The following is a 6,714-nucleotide window of genomic DNA, read 5'->3' on the forward strand; positions in this document are numbered from 1 at the left end:
CCTTTTTCTAGCCCAAGAAATTTGGAAGGTTGACAGGAAAGGTTTGTCTCACTAGTGTAAAAAAAAGAGTGCAGTACAGAAGAAGAAACGTTCTGGCAAGCCAACAGCCAGTCTGGTATACCTCAGCAAGCCAGCGTGAGGCCCTGAGCCCCAGTGCAGCACTAGATGAGCCGGGAAATGCCAACAATGGGACCCCCTTCTAGAGTTAATGGAATACATGCCTCAGCATAGGGCATGTGATGTCCAGAATAGCCAGTCACCCTGTGATAGTAACCCCCACCCTACTCTGCCCCTTCAGCACAGCACCAGGCATGAGGGTCCCCTGTGAGAGTCAGGGCAACACCAGCACAAGAAACAGTGCCTCCTCCTCCCCAGGAGCACTGCTCTAATTTAAAATTAAGGAAAAAGACTGGAAAAGATAAGCAAAAAATAATCTGACCATAGAAAATTATCAGGGTGACAGGAAAGATCAAGACACAAACTCAGAAGAAGACAACAATGTCAAAATACCTACATGCAAAGCTCAAAGAAAAAAAATGTGAATTGTACTCAAGCCCAAAAAGAAATCATGGAAGACCTCTAACATGAGTATAAAAATCAATTAGGAGAAGTAGAAAAAATTGGGAATAGAAATGAGAGCGATGCAAGAGAATCAAGAAAAAAAGTCAACAGTCTGATAAAGGAAGTACAACAAATGGAAAAAGAGGTACTAAAAGTTGCTGAAGAAAACAACTCCCTAAAAAGTAGGATTGGTCAAATGGAAAATGAGGTAGAAGAAAACATCTCCTCAAAAGTTAGAATTAGATAAGTGGAAACTAATGAATCTTATGAGATTCCAAAAATAAATGAAACAAAATCAAAAGAATGAAAAAATAGAAGAAAATGTTTTTTTAAAATGGATGCTATACTATTTGGTGCATATATGTTTAGTACTGATATTGCTTTGTTGTCTATGGTTGCTATCCCTGTCTTTTTCACTTCAGTTGAATCATAATAGATTCTGCTCCAGCTCTTTATATTTGCTATGTGTTTTTCTCTGTTCCAAGTGTGTTTCCTGTAAACAACATATTGTTGGCTTCTGGTTTCTAACCAATTTTGCTATCTGCTTCTGTTTTTTGGGTGAGTGCATTGCATTTAGATACACGGTTATGGTTACTAATTGTGTATTTTCTTCCATCCTATGTTATTCTGCTTCTCCTCTCTTTTTCATCCTGTCCCTCCTGTAAAGTCCATTTTTCTTCTGACCACTGCCTTCTTTTCTTTGACCTCCCTCTTGTCATTCTCCCTTTCTCTTATCCCCATTCCCGTCCTTATTGCTTTTTGTCAATATCTCTGTCTATCAATGCTTTCCTTCCTGTCTAAATGTCTCCCCTATCCTAAAAAATCCTTGCTTCATCAATTTAATCTCGGTAATTATCAATCCCCATTTCTTCTGCCATTTTGGCTAAACCCCTTGAAAATGTAAGATACCATAGATTCCTCCACATTCTTTCCTCTTACTCTTTTCTTAACCCCTTCCAACTGGCTTCCAATCTCATCTTTTCACTAAAACTGCCCTCTCTAAAGTTACCAACTGACCAATTGAATTGCCTTTTCTCAGTCCTCATTCTTATGGACCTCACTACATCCATCAACACTGTTAGCCACCCTCTCCTCCTTGATGCTCTTCTCTCTAGGTTCTCAGGACACCATTTTCTCATGCTTCTACTTCTACTTATCTGACTGCTCCTTCTCAGTCTCATTTACTGGTTCTTCATCCAGATTATACCCTCTTACCATAGCTGTCCCACATGGCTCTATCCTGGTTTCTTTTCTCTTTCACTTTGTACTACTTCACATGGTGACTTCATCAGTTGCTGTGGCTTTAATTATTCTCAATGCTGACAATTCTCAAATCTACTTTGCCCTAGCCCTTATGCTGATCCCCAAACTCACACTTCCAACTGCCTTTAAGGCACTTTGAACTGCATGTACAGTAGATATCTAAAAATTAAACAAAAACAAATCAAAACTCATTGTCTTTTCCCCTAAATCCTTCTCCCCCTTCCTCACATTGCAAGAGACAACATCCTCCTACCAGTCCTTCAGGCTGGCTACCCAAGTGTTACCCTCAACCCCTTACTATTTCTCATCCCACCGCCCCATATCCATCTGTTGTCAAGGACTGCTAATTTCACCTTTTCAACATCTTAGGACTATTCTCTTTTCTCTCCTGAAACACTGCCAACACTCTGGTCCGTGCACTCATCACCTCACAGCTGGACTATTACAATAGCCTTCTGGTGGGTCTGTCTGCCTCAAGTTATCTCCCCACCTCAATCCATCTTTCATTTCAGTCACCAAAATGATTTTACTAATGCTCCTCTACTCAATAAACTCCAGTGACTCCTTATTGCCTCCAAGATCAATCACCAAACCCTCTTTTTGGTATTGTAAATGCCTCATAACCTAATCACCTCCTACCTTTCCAGTCTTCTTACCCTTTATTCACTGATGCATCTTCTTTAATTCAGCGACACTGATCTCCTTGCCGTTTTATGAATAAGACTTTCCATCTCTTGTCTGGCGCCATTTTCCTTCACTCACTCACACACCTGGATTGCTCTCCCACTTTAGACTTTAAACTTTACTCAATCTATTTTTACCACATAATCAAGATTCTAGTTGTAGTTATGTACCTACCTCTCCTTTCTTCTGCAATGAGTTCAGCACTTAGATTGTAGTCTTTCTCTCTTCCTCAGCTCCTGCCTTCAAAGTTAGGGTCATTAACATTCATATCAATACATCCTTCGAAACCCTACCTCGCATTTTCTCAACCAAGTCATTTCTGAGGACCGAGTCTTCCATCTCCTTTCAGCTACAGACAGGGATGTTAGTTAGGGAACTCTGAAATTCCTTTATGATCAGATGATCCTTATCTGTTTTCATTACACTGCTTCCTCTACATTGCAAAATCATAAATTGTACTTTGTCTTCATTATCTGCTGCAATCCTTCCACACAACAGTTCTTTCCCAGGCCATCATCCCTGAATTTTCTACACATACACCATCTTCTGCCTTTGCTCCTACTTAAGTGCTGCTGAGTGAAGCTGCCATAAGTCACGAAACCATGGTGACTGGGTCCACTATGCAATTATGTTATACCATCTCAACTAGACCCTCATTCTGACTAGGTGTAATGTTAATGGGATAATAAAATCTTCCCTGCCAATTAATAGGCCTCATGTGGATCCCATTGGAGAAGGAATTTGCCTAAGGAGGAGCTTGCTGAGGGGAAGCTTACTTGTAGGAAGCCTTCAATACCTTTTGGTACTAAGTTGATTAGGCACTGAATCCAGGAGGGTTGTGATGCCTTCTGGCTCTGAGAAGTGTATATATACTCTGAGTTGGTATTTTGCTTTGGGGGCTGACTTAGGAGAAGCATCTTAGGATTCCTTGGTCAAGATTCTGAGTGACCATATGTTCAGAGCTTCCCCATCTGCTCAGGTTATGTCTAAAAGTTCTCTCCATCCAGGTATGTATGTAAAGTGTACAGCAATATTGCTTTGATTCAGGCAGTCAGTGCCATGTCTGTCGGCCTTTGTGCTAATTTTTCTGCTTGTATTTTCTCTGACATTCAGGGTGCTGACCTTACCCCTGAACTAGAGAGTGTAATACAAAGTAGGATTGCTAACCGATTTTTGAGCAGTCTTTCCTAGAAAAGCAGATCAAAGAACTGGTCCTAGCAGGTTATCCTGGGTGTGCTATTGTGCTTGCTGTCACACTAGGCAATCCTGTTCCACTCTCCCTAATTGGTTCACATGCCTATTCACCACAGCATCATTTCTAAAGCTTTCCATGCCTTCTCCAAACTCCCGTGGCCTCCTTACCTTTCAGTAAAGAATCTTGCCTCATATTTTACTGAAAAAAACATCCACCAATCAAGACCATTCCCCTCTTCACCTGTCATCCTCATCTCACATTAATGAGACCTCTTCCTCCACTATTTCCTTCTTAACCTCTATCCCACATGAAGAGTTGGACCTTCTCCTTGGCTACACAAAACCCTCTACATGCTTAAGCGGGCCCCTTTCATCCCATCTTCTTCAGAAGGTTTCCCCCTTGCCATCCCCTCTTTCGTTAATCTTCAAACTCTCCCTGTCTAATGGCTGCTTCCTTAATTCCTATGAATATGGTTCTATCTCTCCCCTATCCTCAAATGTCCTTTACTTGATTAGTTCATTCTCATTAGTTATAATTTTGAGTTTCACTTTCATTTTGTGGATAAATTCCTTGAGAAGGCCTTCTACATGTAGCTATATCCTTTCATTTCACATGTTTCTTAATTCTCTCCCATCTGACTTCTAATCTCACTATTTATGTGACGGTATTCTCTCCAAAGTGACCACTGTCCTCTACATTAACAACTATAAGAGCCTCTTCTTAATCCTCCTTCTTGACTTCTTTGTAATCTTTGCCACAATCATACTCTTACCTTTGATTCTCTCCTCTCTTTAGGTTTTTCTGATACTACTTTCTCCTGGTTCTCCTCTTAACTGAATGACTGTTTCTTCTTAGTTTCCTTTGCAGGATCTTCAACCAGGTTGTACCTGTTTACCATGGGTGTCCCTCAAAGCTCTGTTCTGGGACATCTTATTTTCTCTCTTTAGATTATTCCACCTGACACATACCTCTTATGATTTCAATTGTTATCTCTGTTCAAATGATTCTTGCATCTTTTTGTCCAGCCCTACTTTCTCTATTGACTTCCAGTCTCTCATGTCCAATTTCCTATTGGACTTCTCAAACTGGATGTCCTATAAACAAATCTTAAACTCAACAGGTCCAGAACCCCAAACATTTCCTTATCCTTACAGTATCTATTATAGGGATCTGTAACAGGGATTTGTTATGGTCAAGAGTACCACCATCCTCTCAGTTACCTAGGAGAAAACACTGACTTCTCATTCCCCACTACCTTTCCCCAATAATCAAGGACTTCTGCCAAATCCTATTGTTTTTAACTTCACAGAATCTCTCTATAGATCCCCTTTGCTCCTCTGACATTGACACCATCCTAGGGAGACCCTCATTACCTCATACCTGGACTATTGCAATGGTCTTCTGGTTGACTTTTATACCCTTCAGCCCTTTTACACCCACCCATTGCTCCTCCACTCCACTGTCCGATTCCTTTTCCTAAAGTGCAGTTCTGACCATATCAGCTCCCCAAATCAGTAAATGGCTGTGCCTCTACCTATCACTCCCACAATCACATATAAATCCCTTACCCTTTACAAACAGGTCCCTTTTTATCTTTCCAATCTTTTCCCACCATACTTCTACTTCTCTCCACATACTTTATCATCCTTGTTGTTTGTTCCTTTCTATTCTTCATACATGGCACTTTAATCTCCACTGTGATGATTCCCTGGTTGCCTCCTCCCCCGCTTAAAATTCTCTCCTTCCTCATCTTCACCTTCTGGCTTCTCTGACTTCATTCAGGCAGGGGTCATCTAAAGTTCTACCTTCTGCAAAGCAACTTTCCTCTGAGAATACCTCCAATTTATTTTTTATATGTTTTATTTTTACATAGTTATTTACACATTATCTCTTCCTTTGGAATATGAACTCTTCAAGAATAGTGATCTTCTCCCCCACTCCCCATTCCCCACCCTCTTAATTTGTATTTCTACACTTAGCTCAGTTCCAAGGACATAGTAGGCTCTTAATTTTTACTTGACTCAACTTTTTAATATCTTCTAACTACTTTCCCCTTGTTTTTTATATGTCCTATCCCACCTACATAAAGGTCCTTCTCCTTGACACTACTTCTAGAAGTCTCCCTTCATCAGCCAGCTAGAGTACCTCCTTTTTTAAAGGAGATTTTCTGACTCCCCCAGGTTTTAGTGTCTGTCCCCAATCACTGGGCATTTTACACAAACATGCACACACCCATAGACCATATTCATATAAATTTCTATATGAATATGATATGTGAATACACAGATATATGTATATATATGTATATATATATGTAGGTACATATATATTTATTTTCTCCTTGTTTGTTTCATTTGCTTTACAAAAAAAATAAAGAAACAAAAAACAAAATTCTTTTTGTGTGCCCTAAAAATTGAGAAAAAACTGCCTGAGAGGCAGAGGGAAATAGCACCACCCTTCTGCTTTCTAAGCCTGAACTAGGCCTTTTTCTGAAATTATTGGCACTAACAGCCTTAAGAAGCCCCCATGGATTTCAGCTCAGAGCCCATGCCTCTCCTTGATCCACACCTCCAAAGCCCAATGCGCACATGCACGAGCACACACACAGACACGAAATCGGATTTCAAATTATTTCACTGTCACCCACGAGAGTATTTCATGAAGTAGTTTACATGCTTTACATTTTTACAGCAGTATAACAGAAATATAGAGGTGGGGCATCCCAGGACAGACAGTGGATTGTGTTTGATGCCCATGAATGGATTTGGGGGGAGGGGAAGGAGACATAGAGAGAAAACAAAACAAAACCTTCACCCACTCTGGTTTCCATGGAAACATTGGAAGTCTTGAAAGGAAATTAAAAAAAGCTAGAAAGTCTGCCTCTGATACTGAAAATGGTGACTCAGCTTTATTCATGGGGAAAGTGGTGCTTGGTAGAGAACCTTTGATGGAAGATGTTTCATGGTGTGTGTGTGTGTGTGTGTGTGTGTGTGTGTGTGTGTGTGTGTGTG

The sequence above is a fragment of the Petaurus breviceps genome, unplaced genomic scaffold (genome assembly GCF_028583685.1).
Source record: "Petaurus breviceps papuanus isolate PSGF00001 unplaced genomic scaffold, PetGlider_PUasm1.0 89984, whole genome shotgun sequence".
NCBI lineage: Eukaryota > Metazoa > Chordata > Mammalia > Diprotodontia > Petauridae > Petaurus > Petaurus breviceps.